Source organism: Piliocolobus tephrosceles, chromosome 1, assembly GCF_002776525.5.
Source record: "Piliocolobus tephrosceles isolate RC106 chromosome 1, ASM277652v3, whole genome shotgun sequence".
NCBI classification, from domain to species: Eukaryota; Metazoa; Chordata; class Mammalia; order Primates; family Cercopithecidae; genus Piliocolobus; species Piliocolobus tephrosceles.
Window position 1 is genome coordinate 2,174,634 of NC_045434.1, and position 19,282 is coordinate 2,193,915.

Consider the following 19,282-nt stretch of genomic DNA (forward strand, 5'->3'; position numbering starts at 1 on the left):
GCTCTGTTGCCCGGGCTGGAGTGCAGCGGCCGGATCTCAGCTCACTGCAAGCTCCGCCTCCCAGGTCTAGGCCATTCTCCTGCCTCAGCCTCCGGAGTAGCTGGGACCACAGGCGCCCGCCACCTCGCCCGGCTAGTTTTTTGTATTTTTTAGTAGAGACGGGGTTTCACCGTGTTAGCCAGGATGGTCTTGATCTCCTGACCTCGTGATCCGCCCGTCTCGGCCTCCCAAAGTGCTGGGATTACAGGCTTGAGCCACCACGCCCGGCCTCTAAATATAAGCTTATTTTGTTCAGTGGTTACATTTTCTTTTTTTGTGTGTGTCCGTCTCTGTTTAGAACATTATGGGACCTGATTTTTCTAAATTTAGTCTCAACCTATACATGAAATGGAAACTTTGAAGGTTTATGAGACCTGATTTTAGGGAAAGATGAAGAAACACATTATTTAGCCTGACAGAAAAAGATATCTGAAGGATAATGATCTCTCAGCTTCCATATTATAATATTGCTCCAAAATAGATGCATTTTATTTTCTAGTTTACCGAGAAGAAAATACTTCATTTGAAATACATATATAGTGAAAGTGAGTCATTCCATTTTCCATTCTTTTTTTTTTTTTTTTTTTTTTAATGTTTGTCTTGTCTAAGACAACCTGTATCTTTTGACATCACCTTCTTTATCAGGTTATCCTATTAAATGTCTGTAGCCCCCACAGGTGTCTACTCTCTGACTCTAATCAGACTCACCATTCTATCTCTTAATTTTATGTAGTGCCTTTGTGTTTCCCTTGACTATAAATGTTTCTGCTTTATCTGGCACTTCCTCTTCATGTGTTGAAGCTGTCAATAATAGAGTGAAAGCTAGCAAGCTTGTAATGTATTTAACATGGCAGGAGAAACAAACATGTTGGCATTTATTCTGGCCTAAGAAGAAGGAGCAGGGTTTTGCCGAAAGTGGGTATTTGTTAACTTTGGTAGATTAACTAAGGACATACATGGGCAAAAGGGCAAGAGGAAAGAGAAGCACGACGAGATGCTTACGCTTGGCAGTTGTGGACCGACAGCTGGGGTGTGTGTCCAGAGAGCCTTCTGGGGTTGTACTGAAAGGTCATCTGTTTTGTACCCATTCAGTTGAATGGTTTGTCCTTTGGTGAGCCCGAAATGCCTTTTGGTAGTGCTGTTTTGTATATTCAGATGATAATATTAAGCTTCAAGTTTTTGCCACTATTCTTAGTCGTTTTCTCCTATGATCAGTGATAAAACATTTGCAAAGTACTCAGTGTGAAATGAGTGTTGGCTGTGGGGATGGCAGTTCTTTGTATGAACCTATGTGGTCTTTCTTATAAATCTTGCCATTAAATTGAGCTATCTGAATCACTCATTCATTCACTAAGTACTTGTAGAGCACCTGTTCTGTGCTTGCTCCTGTACCAGGTACTGATAGAGACGTGGATCCATCCTTAGTTGAAGGGGGCTATGTAAGGAACACATGAGGAAACCACTAAATAGAACAGTGAAATAGTCACCCAGTGAATGGAGGACTCCATTGTGACTTACCTAGTTTATCTGTAAGTTTAAACATTCAGGGATGCCAGACTGTATTGGCAGCTGTCTTTTGGGAAAGACAGATGTATTTTGGAAAATCCGCTATGAAACATGTTTTAAAAGCATTTACTATTTTTATTTCTCACTTTCTTTCAAAATTGCTCCACTGAGGGGAAACATGACCTTAAAAACCAGTTTAAAGTTTTTAGGAGTAACAGGTTATTAGGAAAAGAATAAGCGTTTGGCGTATGCTGTCTGTGGTCCTGAGAGCACTGTGTACTACTTTCAGAACTTGGTAACTCACTTTGGCCTTTATTCTTGCCTGCTTTTCCCCTGATCATGAATCTTTCTTGTGTACCTGGTAGTACATTCGTACTTCTCTTTTAGTCTGAGTATTTTTAATCCCTACTATTCTTTGGCTATATTCTTACCCTTTACCAATAATTATTACTCTATATTGCATGATTTACTAAAACCTTATATATTTCACATTTGAAGCTTCATGTTGGTGACATAAATTAGACATTCTTTTTCCAGGTTTAAAAAATTTATATAAAAAAATGAGTACCATTGTTTAATTTTCAACTTGTTAAGTAATTAGACTGATTACAATGCTGTACTTCTCTTAGTTTCTCTTTGTCTCAGTTTGATGAAACATAATATTTTATATATGTGTGTGTGTGTCTGAGTGTATTCTGACCTAACTTTTATAGAGCAGGGGTAAACCCTCTTGATTTTTTTTTTTTTTTTTTTTAAGCAGAGTCTCGCTCTGTCGCCCTGGCTGGAGTGTAGTGGCGCGATCTCGGCTCACTGCAACCTCCGCCTTGTGGGTTCAAGTGATTCTCCTGCCTCAGCCTCCCAAGTAACTGGGACTGCAGGCGCAAGCCACCACGCCTGGCTAATTTTTGTATTTTTAGTAGAGATGGGGTTTTGCGATATTGGCCAGGCTGGTCTTGAACTCCTGACCTCAAGTGATCAACCCACCTTGGCCTCTCAAAGTGCTGGGATTACAGGCGTGAGCCACTGTGCCTGACCCCATCTTGATATTTTGATCATCTTCCAAAAAGCGTCATAACAGCTTTTTTGTATTACCTCTTGCTGCCTACAGTTTAAAGGATAATAGATTTTTAAACCAAAGAGGCTTCATATCCAAAATAATTGTCTATAATTCCATTTCAGATATGGCTTTTTGTTGTTGTTGTGTATTAGACCAGTGCTTTTCTACCTTTAGTGCAGTATGACTCACCTAGACATTTGATTAAGATGTAGATTCTGATGCATTGGTCTGGGATGGAGTCAGTCTCTCAAATGAAGTCAGGCTTCTTGTTTCAGTAGTTGTGGCCTTCTGCCCTTTTGGGAGGAGAATGTTCTCAGAAAGATTCTTTTTAGTGAATATTGAGATCTCTGATCTACCCATCCCCAGCACTCATTCAGACGCTCTCCCAGCTGGTAGATCCTGCTGTGTAAACAGGCCAAGTTGATGATTCCTTTGGTGTCTTTCATGCCTGTAAGGTAATTTGCCTTCTTTCTGCCTCCTGAGGGGAGGAGAACCAACTCATCTTCTTGGGCAGGCTAGCCTTGTGCCTGGGTCAATAGGTGGGCAGGCCTGGGACCTGGGTCCATGGGGGTGGGTCTGGATCCTGGGCCCAGTGGGACAGGTCTGGATCTTGGGTTTGCTGGGGAAGGACTGGACTCTAGGTCCATGGGGGAAGCCTGGTGGTGAGGTCCACTGGGTGAGTCTGTTGACTGAGCTCATGGGTGCGAGCCTAGAGCAGGTGTCTGTAGGCGCTGGCCTAAAGTGTGGCCAGCCTGGCCCTGGAGTGGGCCTTGAGCCTGAGTCTGTGGGGGCCAGCCTGGCACTAGGATTGTCTGGGTGCCTGGGTCCATGTGGATGGGCCTTGAGTTTGAGTCCATGGGGGTTAGCCTGGTGCTGGGGTGAACCTGGAGCTTGAGTATGCAGGAAGAGACCTGGGCCTTGGACCTGTGGGGACCTATCTGGATCTTGGATCCATAGGGGCAATCCTAGAGCCTGGATCTGTGGGGCAACCTGGCACTAGGGTCGACCAGAGTGGACTTGGACCCTGGGTCTGCTGGAATGGGCTTGGATCCTGGGTCTATTAGAGTCTGGGGTCACAGAGACCAGTCTAGAGCCTAGGATTGGCCTGGTGCTGGGGTGAGCCTGGGTCCACGGGGCTTGGTCTGGAGCCTGTTCACAGATGCTAGCCTGGTGCCTAAGCCTGTGGGTGCTGAGTGTACTGAGGCAGGCCTGGACTCTGAGTCTGTGGAGTGGGCATGGGTCCTGGGTTTGCTGGAGCATGGGTCCATGGGTGCTGGCCTGGACTCTAGGGCTGTGAGGGCTGACCTGGCATTCTAGTGAGCCTGGAACCTGGAGTTGTAGGGGCTGACATGGTGCTGGGCTGGGCCTGGAGGCAGAGTCTGTGGGTTCCAATCTGAATCTTAGGGCTACAGGAGCTGGCCTGGAACCTGCGGTGGGCCTGGAGGCTGGATCCAATAGGTACCAGCTGGAGGGCCTGGGGCTACAGGAGCTGGCCTGGAACCTGCGGTGGGCCTGGAGGCTGGATCCCATAGGTGCCAGCTGGAGGGGTCTGAGGATGCAGGGGCTGCTTTGATTTTCTTCTCAAGGTGTCAACAATTGTTGGTCTTGAAGCCCTGGTTGAAAGTACTTCCATAAGTAAACACATTTGTTCCTTTTGCCAATATTTGTTCACTGTATAAAACATGCAGGGCACTGTGGGAGACATGGATGGGGATGTAAAGAGGTGCTGGAGGTTCTCGCCCCTCTGAGGAGGTCGTTGTTGTCTCCAGCACATTTACCAGTCAGTCTGAGTTCACTGGTCTTCCTTCATGGTATGAGAACATCTTCAGTCTTCTGTTTTGACTTGATTGCAGGTTATGGATGCAACTTTACACAAAAGCATTAATAAACTTGGTCTGTGTTCCCCTCTGTTTCTCACCAGGTAGTGTCTTTAATCACGTCAGTGCCGTCCCAAGGTTATCATTTATACCTGTTAAAATAATCTCAGGTATAATGATAGGTTCTGTTTTCTTTTTTTATGGGAAAACTGCTGGTTATCTACCAAGTATTTGCTGGGCACTTCTTCTTTAATACAAGAACTTCAGTTTTATTTGAGGTGGCAGTAAGCCCAGCTAAAGAATTAAATGTTCCGACTTTCTAGACGTGGCCATGTGACTGAGTTCTGGCCAGTGAGATGTAAGTCCTTTAAGGCTAGAGGCCTGGAGAGTCAGAGTGTGTCTGTTTTGCTCCTCTTCATCCTTTTACACCATTTTTCCTCTTCCTCAAAATTGCCAGCTCCTCTGAAGCATTTGCCATTCTACTTCCCAGTACCTCACCTTCCAATTATTCCTTAACATTCATGGCTCACTTTTTCTTTCTTTATCGTTACCGGCAGCATCATTCTTAGTGCATTGAGCATCCACCTGACACCGGGGCTCCTTGTCCCCACTTCCAGTTCTCTTTGCTTTTACCTTACCCTGGCTACCTCTTCTCATGGCCATAGCCTAGGACAATAACCCATGGCTAGACCCATAGCCATCCTCCAGGACAGTAACTATTACTTCAGATATCTCAATTTCAGGATTCCTACTTCTCAACAACTACCATGTTACAGGTATCTACACAGAACCTGACTTCACATCATAGGTGCTTGGTCAGCGTTATCTGTTCCTGCTATTCTGCTTCTGTTGTAGCGTCAACAGTCCTAGAAAACAGGAACTGTCTTACTGATCCTTTTATATCCAGAACCTACCAGAGCCATGATACAAAAAGACTCTTAGTGTATTTATGGGACCAGTAATGAAAGAACAGCAATAATAGGAAGGATATGGCATTCAAAAGAAGGTCTTTAAAAGATAATTAACATTTTCCATTTAAAATATCACATAATTTTTAAAAAGCATTCAAGTAATGACATTTCAAAAATTGTTTTCGTTCTCATTTTCTCTAGGGGGGAATAGATGTTATCGTTTATTGCCATTGGGAATCTTTTAGTTTAGTCAAGGTTGATCAGTTACAAATTTCCATGTCTGAGGATTATTATAAATGAGCTATAAACAGGGAGATTGCTTTTTAGTGAAATGGGTTAGTTTACCTGAAAAGAGTTAATTATCTTTTTTCTCCTGTATGGAAAACTCTTCATATTAGCCTAATGTGTATAGAAGAGGAGGAAGTTGTTGCAGTAAGATTTCCTCAGCCTTCCTTGTCATCCAGACAGAAAATAAAAGTATTTAATGCACTGTTTTATCTCTGAATCTTTTTCTGAGATAAGAGAAAAATGTATAGAAGTTTTCCATCTATTTGGGTACGGATGTTGACTTTTCAGAACTTTTCATTTTCTTTTTTCTTTCTTGTTTTTTGAGATAGAATCTTGCTCCGTTGCCCAGGCTAGAGTGCAGTCGTGTGGTTTTGACACACTGCAACCTCCACCTCCCAGGTTCAAGTGATTCGCCTGCCTCAGCCTCTTGAGTAGCTGGGATTACAGGTGTGTGTCACCACGCCTGACTGATTTTTGTATTTTCAGTAGAGATGAGGTTTCACCATGTCGTCTAGGCTGGTCTTGAATCCCTGGTCTTAAGTGATCCGCCCACCTCGGCCTCCCAAAGTGCTGGGATCACAGGCGTGAGCCACCACACTCAGCTTTTTCAAAACTTTTAAAAGTCAGGTTGATTAATGATTTTTCCAGAAACTTTAGGTTCATTGTTATTGTATTCATATTTGGTTGCTTTCAGGCTAGGAAGTAGTTACCATTTAGCTATACCCATGATTATTTCAGTGAATAACTTTTACTTCAACCGTTACTTTACTTTGATTCAGTAATTTTTCATTGTTAGATATATGAAGGACCTGAAAATAACTAGGAAAAATATCCCAATGGTTATAAACATTCAAAGCTTTATAAAATTTGGAATTTCTAGAATGGCTAAACTGTTTAATATTTTAATATTGTTTAATCTATTACTACTAAGATATTTCAAGTGATATCTAGAAGCATCTTTTGAAAGTTTGCAATTTAAAAATCTTAATAATAAAACTTTGATGATAATGAGTCATAGTTACTGAGCACTCCTTTGAGCCAAGAATGATACCAAGTTTTTAAAAGTTTTGTTCTTATTACACCCATGTAATGTTAGTATTATTATTTATTATCATTTTAGTTCAGTGATTTCAAGAGATTAAATTGCTTAGTATTACACAGTTGCTAAATGGTTGTATTAGTCAGGGTTCTCTAGAGGGACAGAAGTAATGGAATATATATATATATAAAATATATATATAAAGGAGTTTATTACGTATATGTATTATATATAATATATAAAAGGTGAGTTTAAGTATATATATATAATATATATATAAAGGGGAGTTTAAGTATATATATAATATATATGAAGGGGAGTTTATTAAGTGTATATATCATATATATTATATATATATGTAAAGGGGAGTCTATTAAGTATTAATTCACACAATCACAAGGTCCCACAATAGGCTGTCTGCAGGCTGAGGAGTAAGGAGACCCAGTCCGAGTTGCAAAACTGAAAAACCTGGAGTCTGATGTTCAAGGGGAGGACGCATTGCATGGGAGAAAGATGTAGGCTGGAGGCTCGGCCAGTCTCACTTTTTCCATTTTTCTGCCTGCTTATATTCTAGCTGCGCTGGCAGCTGATTAGACTATGCCCACCCAGATTGGGGGGGTCTGCCTTTCCCAGCCCGCTGACTCAAATGTTCATCTCCTTTGGCAACACCCTCACAGACACACGCAGGGTCAATCCTTCAATCCAATCAAGTTGACATTCAGTATTAACCATCACAGCGGTCAACTAAATTTTAATTCCGGGCCATGTGGCACTAGTGTAAGTTATTTAATTACAGTATTATATTCTTTCATAGTGCCTAGTTGTGAAATATAGACACAGTCTGTGAGAAATGAGTTTGTAAAACACGCACTCAGCAAAGGATTAAATTCACTAAGAAAACTCAGTAAAAAATGTGCAAATGCTATGAACAGGCACTTGATAAAAGAGAAATCATGGATGGTGAATAGACTTGAAAAGATGCTCAAACCCTGACCGTTTGTCAAGGGAAAGCACATTGAGATAACATTTTACACCCATCAGACTGGCAGAATGTCAAGAGGTGATAAGATACAGACTTAAGGGAGCTCTCATTATGCTGCTGTGGGAGTGTCAGTTCCTCCAACTGCCTTGGAGGCCTGTTTGTCAATATGCAAAGCTGTTCAAGTTGTGCTTTCTTACAACTCAGCAGTTTTACTTCTAGGAATACATACTTTAAAGAAATGGAATGAGAGTGGAGTCCAGAGACCTCTGGGAGTAGCCGTGGGCCTTTCAGGGATTTATGTGAAAACTATTTTCATGATAGTTCAGAATTATGGCCTGGCGTGGTGGCTCATGCCTGTAATCTCAGCACTTTGGGAGGCCAAGGCAGGTGGATCACCTGAGGTCGGGAGTTCAAGACTAGCCTGACCAACATGGAGAAACCCCATCTCCACTAAAAATACAAAATTAGCCAGGTGTGGTGGCAGGCACCTGTACTCCCAGCTACTCAGGAGGCTGAGGCAGGAGAGTCGCTTGAGCCCGGGAGGTGGAGTTTGTGGTGAGCTGGGATCGCGCCACTGCACTCCAGCCTGGGCAACAAGAGTGAAACTCCCGTCTCAAAAAAAAAAAAAAAAAAGAATTATTTCCCTTTTTAATGCTCATTATCTCATGAGTATACTGTGGATTCTCCAGAAGCTACATTGCAGTAGACTGAATGAAGAAACATAAAAAAAAGTAGCTACTTTCTATTAAGCCGGACATTAAAAGGGTTATCAAAAAAGTAAAACATTACCACTCTCCTCACTAACTTATTTTTGTTTTGAAAAATATAGTTATTTTTTATTAAAATATGTTGATATGTAATAGGATTCTTATTTTTAAATAAATCAATACATTATTATTATTATTATTATTTTGAGACCAAGCCTCTGTTGCCCAGGCTGGAGTGCAATGGCGCGATCTCAGCTTACTGCAACATCCACCTCTCGGATTCAAGTGATTCTCCTGCCTCAATCTCCTGACTAGCTGGGATTGCAGATGCACGCCACCACGCCTGGCTAATTTTTGTATTTTTAGTAGAGATGAGGTTTCACCATGTTGACCAGGCTGGTCTCGAACTGCTGACCTCAGGTGATCCACCAGCCTCAGCCTCCCAAAGTGCTGGGATTACAGGAGTAAGCCACCACTCCAAGCCAATATATTATTTTTTTTAACGTTTTAATTTTAATCTGTAATACATTAAATATCGATCGAAACAGTTGAACTAAGTAAAGCCTCTTTAAGATCCTTAAGTAATTTTTAAGTCAGCACTGAGACCAAAAAGTTTTGGAAAGACACAGTTCAAGTGTGTGTTCATTGTAATGTTGTTTATAATAGTTTATTTATTTTTAGTTTTTTTTTTTTTTTTTGAGACACAGAGTCTTGCACTGTCACCCAGGCTGGAGCGTAGTGGCATGATCTTGGCTCACTGCAACCTCCGCCTCCCCGATTCAAGTGATTTTCATGCCCCAGCCTCCCGAGTAGCTGGGATTACAGGCGTGTGTCACCGTGCCTGGCTAATTTTTGTATTTTTAGTACAGATGGGGTTTCACTATGTCGGCCAGGCTGGTCTCGAACTCCTGACCTCAAGAGATCCACTCACCTTGGCCTCCCAAAGTGCTGGGATTTGGTCTCCCAAAGCTACTGCTCCCTATCTGTTTATAATAGCTTAAAACATTATTATCAACACTAATGTCCATCAATATGAATATAAGATCAGTTCTATCAATATGGAATGGTAAGACACATTGTGAGCTCTGTGTGTGTGTATATATGTAATATTGTAATATTTATACCATCATATTTATATCTTAATCAGACCGTATCTATTTTCCAGACATTCCTTTATCATGTGTCAAATAAAATAGATTTTTTTGAGAAGCTAGGCATATTTCTAAGTTAATAATAAAGTGCAAAACTTTATTAAGAATTAGATTTTAAGGCTGAGTGTGGTGGCCGATGCCTGTAATCCCAGCACTTTTGAGGCCGAGATGGGTGGATCACCTGCGGTCAGGAGCTTGAGACCAGCCTGGCCAACATGGTGAAGTCCTGTCTCTACTAAAAATACAAAAATTAGCCAGGCATGGTGGTGTGCGCCTATAATCCCAGCTACTCAGGAGGCTGAGGCAGGAGAGTTGCCTGAACCCGGGGGGCGGAGGTTGCAGTGAGCCGAGATCGCGCCACTGCACTCCAGCCTGAGTGACAGAGCAAGACTCTGTCTCCAAAAAAAAATAAAATTAAATTAGGTTTTAGTTCACATTATTGCCGATCTTTCGACCTTAATCTTCAAGGGCAGAAATATAAGTGTTAACACGCGCTATTCTATTTGACTAGAAAATAAGCAGCATACGTAAGACTTGGTATTCTAGAAGGTAGACGTCTTTGCTGTGTTCTTTCAGGACCACTGTACTGTCCCTTGAAAAGGAGGAAGCACCATTTTGCTATATCTTTGTGAATACACTTCCCCTGTAGTGGCTTAAGCAAATAGTTAACTTATTTTTCTCATCCAAAAATTGGAAGTTGGCTATTTGATGTAACAGAGTAGTGGCATTTATTCTCATGCTGTGTCTTGTGCTGAGAAGGTTGAGAATTTGTAAAAAGTCTCTCATTGGAAGTGCAGTTCATTTTTATTATTTCCAGGAGTTGTGTTTTATAAAGCCACTGTGAAAACTGACTTAGCCAGTACTGAGCCATTCTTTGCTCCTAGCAGATATACAGGATTAGGTCCTGAAAGCCTCTAGTCACAACATATTTGTCACCTGAGCAGTACATAACCTTGTTTTATTATGTGTTTCTTTTAAAAGACACCTTATTTTTTTTTTTTTAATTTTCGAGACGGAGTCTTGCTCTGTCGCCCAGGCTGGAGTGCAACGGTGTGATCTTGGCTCACTGCAAGCTCCACCTCTAGGTTCAAGCAATTCTTTTGCCTCAGCCTCCCGAGTAGCTGGAATTACAGGCATGAGCCACCACGCCCAGCTGATTTTTGTATTTTTAGTAGAGATGAGGTTTCACCATGTTGGCCAGGCTGGTATCGAACCCCTGACCTCAGGTGATCTGCCCGCCTTGGCCCCCCAAACTGCTGGGATAACAGACGTGAGCCTGAGCCACTGTGCCAGGCCAGTAGAGATGGGGTTTCGCCATGTTGGCCAGGCTAGTCTCAAACTCCTGACCTCCAGTGATCCACCAACCTTGACCTCCCACTCCTGCTGGGATTACAGGCGTGAGCCACTATGCCCGGCCACTTTATGTAATATATATTGTTGATTCATTAGCATTGAACTCAGGGTCAGCAGCACCATAACTTATGCCTCAGTGAAGCTTATCTAACACATGTATTTTCTCTGTGAGGCATATCACAACCTTCTTGTGCTTAGGGACACGAGACAGCACTGTGGTACTGTGCTTAGGGGCCATATTAGACAGTCAAATTGAGAAAAATGAGAAAAACAGAGCACTAAGTGAACTGCAAAAAGGGTGCTTACACTGAGAGAGCTGGGAAGGCAGTGTCTTGTTTGACTTCAGCTGGGAACATACACACTGGGCGACACAAATTTTTGGCTTTTCCTCTCCTGTCCACAACTGACTGCAGACGTGCTGTGACTGTTGATTTCGGGGTTACAGATAAATATGAGTGAATAAGTGAATTTGCAAATATGGAATGTATGAATAATGAGAAGTGAGTGTACCTGTTTACAGGTCATTAGCCAAAACCGGGCCACATGGCTTATTCTTAGAGTGGCCAGTGGCCATGAGGCATACATTTTTTTTTTAAAGTTTAGATTAATCATGATTTATTCCCCTGGCTCTGGCAATCTCCTCTCCCTGAAATCGAGAGCTCTGTGTTTGCTACCTCAGCAAATCACAGTATTTCTTCATGGTGGGAAAGAGCGGGGTGGTTTTTGGGTAAACAGTGGACCGCGCCTGCCATGTTTCTAATTAAGTGCTTGGCATTTGGAAGGGGGTCAGTATATTTTTGTTGAAAGAATGAATCAGCGAATGAACGGCAGGTTTGTATTGTGGAATAGCCTTTGATTTCTGTCATATCTCGCTTGTTAAAGATTTCTCCATGTCTATATTTTCAAACAAGTAATGTTTTGATTAACTCCAAATCAAATAAAAGTTAATATAAAAGAATAAAGTTTTACTTTATCTGGGTGACCTTCAAGTTCATATAAGTCAAAGAAAATGATAAAATATGAACCATCAGATGAAGCTGAGACATCTTTTCAGAAAAAGGCTGAGTAACCCAAGTTCCATATGGCAAAAGCTTTTCTTCTTTTTAATAACAGTTTCTTTTCTGAAATGATTGCTTTTTATATTGTGGAATATATTAAATCCAGAACTATTAGATTTTTGTATTTAACATATGATACTGATTTTATTATTGTAAGTTGTCAGCTTCTCATGTTATCAAAAACTAAGAAATATTTCATTTGATAACATCCTTTGTAGCTAATGTCAGTTAGAAATAAATTCAATTAATAGAGAATATTTAATTTAAATTATGTTTGAATAAAGTATATATTTCTGTTTACTATTCTAAACACTGGAATAAATTGTAATTAAAGTTGACATGCCTATCTGTCTGTCTGTCTGTCTGTATTGTTCTCTATGCCCTGGGTTAGACCAGACACAATTTAAGGCTGTTAAATAATACATATTTCCTTTTCATTAATATTTATGTTTATTTGATCATGGAGGTAAAATAATCTTGTTATATAAAACTGAAAAAGGGAAAATATGGCCCGGCGCGGTGGCTCAAGCCTGTAATCCCAGCACTTTGGGAGGCCGAGACGGGAGGATCATGAGGTCAGGAGATCGAGACCATCCTGGCTAACACGATGAAACCCCATCTCTACTAAAAATACAAAAAACTAGCAGGGCGAGGTGGCGGGCGCCTGTAGTCCCAGCTACTCGGGAGGCTGAGGCAGGAGAATGGCGTAAACCCGGGAGGCGGAGATTGCAGTGAGCTGAGATCCGGCCACTGCACTCGAGCCCGGGCGACACAGCAAGACTCCATCTCAAAAAAAAAAAAACTGAAAAAGGGAAAAAATAAAAGGAGGGGGAAATCACCCCAATTCATATCACTTAAAGAAAAAATGCGATATTTTGATCTATTTCTTTTCAGTCCTTTTTATACATTGAAGAAACTTAATTTTACAACATATATGTAATATGAAAATTCCTTTCAACATTCTAGGTAGCTTTTATTATTCGCTTAGAATACCTTTAGGGGTGGATACATTTATTCATTGCCTGTAGATGGACAGCAATAAATGAAGCAGCCAGGCTTAAAGTACAGTTCTCTTCAGTTCTCTTAGAGATTTTCCTCCTCGTTGTACTTTCTGTATTTCATACTTGAGAGCATGTTGGGCCTGACTTGAAACTTTATGGAATGAAATGTTCTTATACATTCTAACTCCCTTTTTGTTATACTGCATTCTCTGCATATACTCTCTTCTTTCTAGGCTTTTAAAATGTTCATCACTGTTAACTCCCCTTTCTCTACCTATTATATGCAAAATTTCTATTCCTAAAATCTCAGCTAAGTGGAAAAAGGAAATAAGATTATGTGAATAAAGTGATTCATACTAAGCTGCAAATGATGTCGAGTCATAGCCTTTTAGAGGGATGTCTGCACTTCATCTCAAGGTATTCTTAAACTCTCTGACTGCTACCGATGTGTGCCAAAAAAATAGAATAAAAAGATATTCGCAAACTCAGATGGGTGTTTGATAAGAAAAATATCTGAGTGGTATTTTAGGGCCATGGAGAGCCTATGGAGAGCCTTCTCTTGGGCATACAACACGCTCACTAGCGGGGACCAGCAGGCATCAAAGCCCTGCACCATCCCCGATTGACTCGCATTCCATGGCTCTCAGCACATGATTGACCTCTTAATAGAAATCGATGAGAATTTGTAATTATAGTGCACTTGCAGCTGTAACATTTAATTCCATGTCTCTTAAGGCCTCTTCTTTGAAGGTTTCTTTACTTAGGAACTAGGCAGCATGCTAGTCTTTCTTTATAAACTTAAAGTATCATTTTATTTTCCAAAAGAGAGAATTAATTGAGATTTTGTCATTGCTTACTTCCAAGGAGACTTGAGGCAATTTATAGTTAAAAGTTAAACAAAGCATTGTGCTTAATTGTAAAACAGAAGAGCAAATATTTAAAGCAGGCAGAAGGAGAAGATGCCTTCAGGCCTCTGAAATGAACAAACTACTCCAATTAGTGAATTTGGTTTTTCATTTTCCCACCACCAAAGCTGAAGGAGAAGAATGGTGCTGATGTGTTGTTTTCTGATTGGAGGAAGTAGGAGAGAGAATTTTTCTAGAGTGACAAAATATTTTCTGGAACTGAACTCAAGGTGGGCATCATTTGGAAGGCTTAGGTCATAGTATATTTATGAAAATATTGATCAAATGTTCTTATACCTTATTTGAAATGTTACCCATGGTACTTTTTAAAAGTGTATTTATTTACTGTGATATTTGTACTAGCAATAGTTGTATACTTAAAGGGTATTTGATTTCGATCTTTGGGAAAAATCAGATTTTTTCTTCTTCCTCATTTTTTTTTTTTTTTTTATTATTTTAGATTTCAAAGAGTCTTAGGGAAATTGAACATACCTCTTAGATGATCAGAGTTGTGTTACTAGACTGAAAAGGTTGCCTGTGTAGGGATGGGTGTTGTTCCTAGGAAAATAATTCCTTTTCTGCAGTTCATCTTGGTCTCAGCTTTCTCCAGTCTACTTGGTGTGCTCTACCTGAAAAACAAGCCAGTGTACTTTAATATTGATTCTTAATTCACTTATTTCCAATTATTAGCTGTCCAGGTGACTTACAATGTGCAGTGTATACTCTTTTAAATACTGTTAGTATGATGAGGAGGGTTTAAAACCGTGTTGTTTTAAAACACAAGGACCCTGGTGTTTTAATTTGCTCCTTGTTACAGATATTTCCTTGCCTAGAGCAAACAGAACGTTAGGAGTTGCAATTGCTTTTTAATATTATTGAATATTTAACAGTCTTCTCAGATTTTTTTTCTACAAATGCCACCTTCAGAAAGCATTTTTACAACTTTAAAGTTAGAGCTTCTTGAATTAGACCACTTCGAAGTCAGTTATTCTGATCACATTAAAAATTATGACTTCAGTGAATGTAGATTGAGTTATCAAAATTTGAAATTAGAGCCAAGTAGTCTGGGTACATGTGGGTTTCAAAAAGTGGTATTAATAAATGGTCTGTGTACCTGGGTGGAGATGACTACATTTGTGGCACAGGTAGATGCAGCTTTCTTTGGTTTTTGGCAACCGTGGAAGAGATAGAGAAGAAACTTTTCTGATAGTGCATAGAGATGGAAAAATTATCCTGAGCAATTTGAGAATACACCCAGCAGCCTCCGTTTTAACTCTGCACTAAATGCTTTGCTTGGTGCTGTATTAGCGGGCGCTCCATGTAGATCGTCTCATAGTTTGCCTTGCAGTCCCGTAAGTCACTTATTCCCACTTTGCAGAGGAGGAAATTGAGGCTACGAGACGTTACAAGGGTACGCCCTTAGTAAGTACTGCATGTTTTGAACCCGAAACTGCTAAAACATTTTCTTTCCTTGTCCCCCAAAATAGTCCCACCATTCTCTGCCGCTCAGTCTTTATTCACCAGAAAGTGACTTTTCCTTCACCTGAACTGGCGTCCTGGATAGTCTGTGTCATTTCTCAAGATGTGGTTTTGTATTATGGTTCGTTCTGCAGGTGATGTGTGTTGATCTGTCTTTCTTGATCGCCGTCTCCAAGAAGCAGTGACCGCATTTCCCTCTCCGCTCTCATCCACCCGGGACATTGTGCAGTGATGGCCATGGTGGCCGGTCGCTGAGCACTTGTTGAATTCACACCTGGGGTTTGTGTTTATCAGATGGCACAGCTCCACGAGGACATGAGCTTTAATTCAGAGGGTTGACGACAGTGGAAAGGGAGTACTCAAGTAGCTGGTCTGCCTCTCTGATTCTAATTGGGTCCACATCTTTTGCTGTGCTTTTCCCAAAGTGCTGGATTGAAGGTGCTTGTGTGTCTCCTAGGAAGGTATATGGTGCCAGTGAAGTATAGATTAATTTTCCTAGAAATACGCACCATTACATTTTTTTGTTTTATACTTTGTGTCAGAAATGTGAAACGAAATGGAATGTAGAAAAAGGAATCCAAGGCTGCGTGCAGTGGCTCTAATCTAATCACTCCTCTAATCTTAGCACTCTGGGAGGCTGAGGTGGCAGGACTGCTTGAGTCCAGAAGTTTTAGACTAGCCTGGGCAACATAGGGAGACCCTGTCTCTACAAATAATTTAAAAATTAGCCAAGTGTATTGACATGCGCCTGTGGTCCCAGGTACTCGGGAGGCTGAGGTAGGAGGATCTCCTGAGCCTGGGATGTAGAGGCTTCAGTGAGCTGTGTTTGCGCCCCTGTGCTCCAGCCTGGGTAACAGAGCGAGACCGTGTCTCAAAAATAAAAAAGAAAGAAAAATGAATCCAAATCAATTCTGTTTTCCCATGAGTCTGTACAATTTTGACCACATCTACTGGTGTATATTAACAGCCATTTGATAGGTGGATGGTGGGTATAATCACTTTAATTTTTAAAAATTCTGAAATTTTCCCAAAAATAACTAGGAAAAAATATTCCAAGGATTATAAACGTTCAAAGGTTTATAAAATTCTGAATTTGTACAGTGGCTAAACTAGTTCATATATTCATATTGTTTAATCTGTTAGTACTAAGATATTTCAGGTGATATGTAGCAACATCTTGAAAGTTGGCGATTTAAAAATCTTAAAATGATAATAAAACTGTGATGATAATGAGTAATAGTTACTGCACTTCTGTGAACCAAGTGTGATATTAAGTTTTTAAGTTTTTTTAAAATTTCTTATTTTTTTTGAGACGGAGTCTCGCTCTGTCGCCCAGGCTGGAGTGCAGTGGCCGGATCTCAGCTCACTGCAAGCTCCACCTCCCAGGTTCACGCCATTCTCCTGCCTCAGCCTCCTGAGTAGCTGGGACTACAGGCGCCCGCCACCTCGCCCGGCTAGATTTTTGTATTTTTTAGTGGAGACGGGGTTTCACCGTGTTAGCCAGGATGGTCTTGATCGCCTGACCTCGTGATCCGCCCGTCTCGGCCTCCCAAAGTGCTGGGATTACACACTTGAGCCACCACGCCTGGCCTTAAGTTTTATTTAAATCTCATTACACCCATGTAATGTTATTATTATTGATTCTCATTTTAGTTCAATTGTTTCCAGAGGTTAAACTGCTTAGTATTACACAACTGCTAAGTGGTTGTATTAGTCAGGGTTCTGTAGAGGGACAGAACTAATGGAATATCTATCTATCTATCTATATGAGTTTATTAAGTATTAACTCACATGATCACAAGGTCCCACAATAGGTCGTCTGCAGGCTGAGGAGCAAGGAAGCCAGTCTGAGTCCCAAAACTGAAGAACTGGGAGTCCAGTGTTTGAGGGCAGGAAGCATCCAGCACGGGAGAAAGGTGTAGGTGGGGCGACTAACTCAGTCTAGCCTTTTCACGATCTTCTGCCTGCTTTTATTCTAGCCGCGCTGGCAGCGGATTAGGTGGTGCCCACGCAGGTTGAGAGTGGGTCAGCCTTTCCCCACCCACTGACTCAAATGCTTATCTCCTTTGGCAACACCCTTACAGACATACCCAGGAACAATATGTTGCATCCTTCAATCCAATCAAGTTGACAGTAATTAACCATCCCAGAGACTTTTAGGGAACTAAGACATGTTACTCGGAAGGAGCACTGAATAATGCGTTTATTATATGGGAATGTGTTGTCGATGAATTTTTTTCTCCATAGAAAGTTTAAAGTGGATTCTGCACGTCCCAGGGCTGGGGGGAATTTGGGAGTCACTAGGATTTTTCTGTTTTCTATATCCATTCCAGGAAACTTCCTTCCTTCTGTCTGGTAACTGGTTTTGTTGTTTTAGGGCAGAGTTTCTAAACACAGACATACTCTTTCCCTCTGACACCCAAGAAGGATAGAGAGACGGTCCCTAAAATAGTACCCCCATAGTTGAGATTTGAGCACCCAATTAATTTCCCTCCCCACTTTTAAAAAATTTCTTAGAGATGGTTGTTCCTGCTATATCCATATCTAAGTTTTTAATTTGTATACTGGAAGACTGGAAGAACAATTAATTTTGCCCAGTTTTTATTTTGTTTTTATGTTTCAGTAGCTTAAGCTGTTGGAGAAACTAATTATGGCCCAGCCTATACCGAGAAGAGAGGACTTAACTTGTGCTCCATGAAGCACTGTGTCTGCGGCACTGAGTAACCTAAGAATTGTCTTTGATATGACACTCCGTTCTCTAGAGTCAGGGTTTGTATGATCCAGTGATAGGGGATTCCTGTTTGCTTGTTTTGAAGAGGGTGGGTTGCTAATGATCCCATTTATTTTGGTAAAAAGTAATATAAATATCTTCTCTTATTTGGAGGTACAATATTAATATTCATCTTTGCAATGAAGGGGAAAAAGGTAAAAATCACTTTTCTGTGACTGATACATTCCTAACTTATTTTTCTAAGATTATTTTTTGGCTGGGCATGGTGGCTCATGCCTGTAATCTCAGCACTTTGGGAGGCTGCGGCGGGCAGATCACTTGAGGTCAGGAGTTCGAGAGCAGCCTGGCCAACATGGTGAACCCCATCTCTACTAAAAATACAAAGATTAGCTGGTTGTGGTTGTGCACGACTGTAATCCCAGCTACTCAGGAGGCTGAGGCATAAGAATTGCTTCAACCTGAGAGGCAGACGTTGCAGTTTTTCATTCAGAAACTCCAGTTCTGGATGGACTTTTTAGACAAACACTTTGCAAACAGCATGTTCTCTACTCTTCTGAGGCTACCAAACTTTGCCTTAAAATATGTACAACTTCTGTCATTTTGAAATTTGGTTTATATTTAATGGTTGCACAAGAGAAACAGAACCAAATAATTTTGGACCTGGAAGAAAACAAAACAAAACAAAACAAAACTCTAACTCCTTCTCTTTTGCAGTATTGGAAATTCCCTCAACTCATGTCTAGCAAATATACTTACTACTAGATTCTCCTTAAACATGTCAAGTCACTGGGCACCCCATGCTTCTCAAGGGATTGCATTAGACTTCTGAACAGCTGCTGTCACCAGAAAAATCGTTATAATTTAGGCAAAATCTGCCCTCCTCTAACTTCCATTCACTATTTCTTGTTTTAGCCTCTGAAGCTCCCTAAAATAAGTGGTCCTTTTTCTATAAACTGCTAATTAATTATGTTTTTGATTTGACATGTACGTTTCTCATTTTCCCCCCCAAAGTACAGCTTTGTTGTTCAATTTGAAATGACGTCTGGTGATTTTATTTTAATTTTTTTGAGATGGAGTCTCGCTCTATCACCCAGGCTGGAGTGCAATGGCACGATCTTGGCTCACTGCAACCTCCACTTCCTGGGTTCCAGTGATTCTCCTGCCCCAGCCTCCTGAGTAGCTGGGATAACAGGCGCACACCACCACGCCTTGCTAATTTTTGTATTTTTAGTAGAGACGGGGTTTCACCATGTTAGTT

General features: G+C 41.0%; 1 protein-coding gene across 1 annotated transcript in view; it reads left to right on the forward strand.

The window, feature by feature from the left end:
• SMYD3 (SET and MYND domain containing 3) overlaps positions 1 to 19,282 on the forward strand; it is a 758,954-nt gene that overhangs the window by 129,610 nt on the left and 610,062 nt on the right. The window lies entirely within an intron of this gene.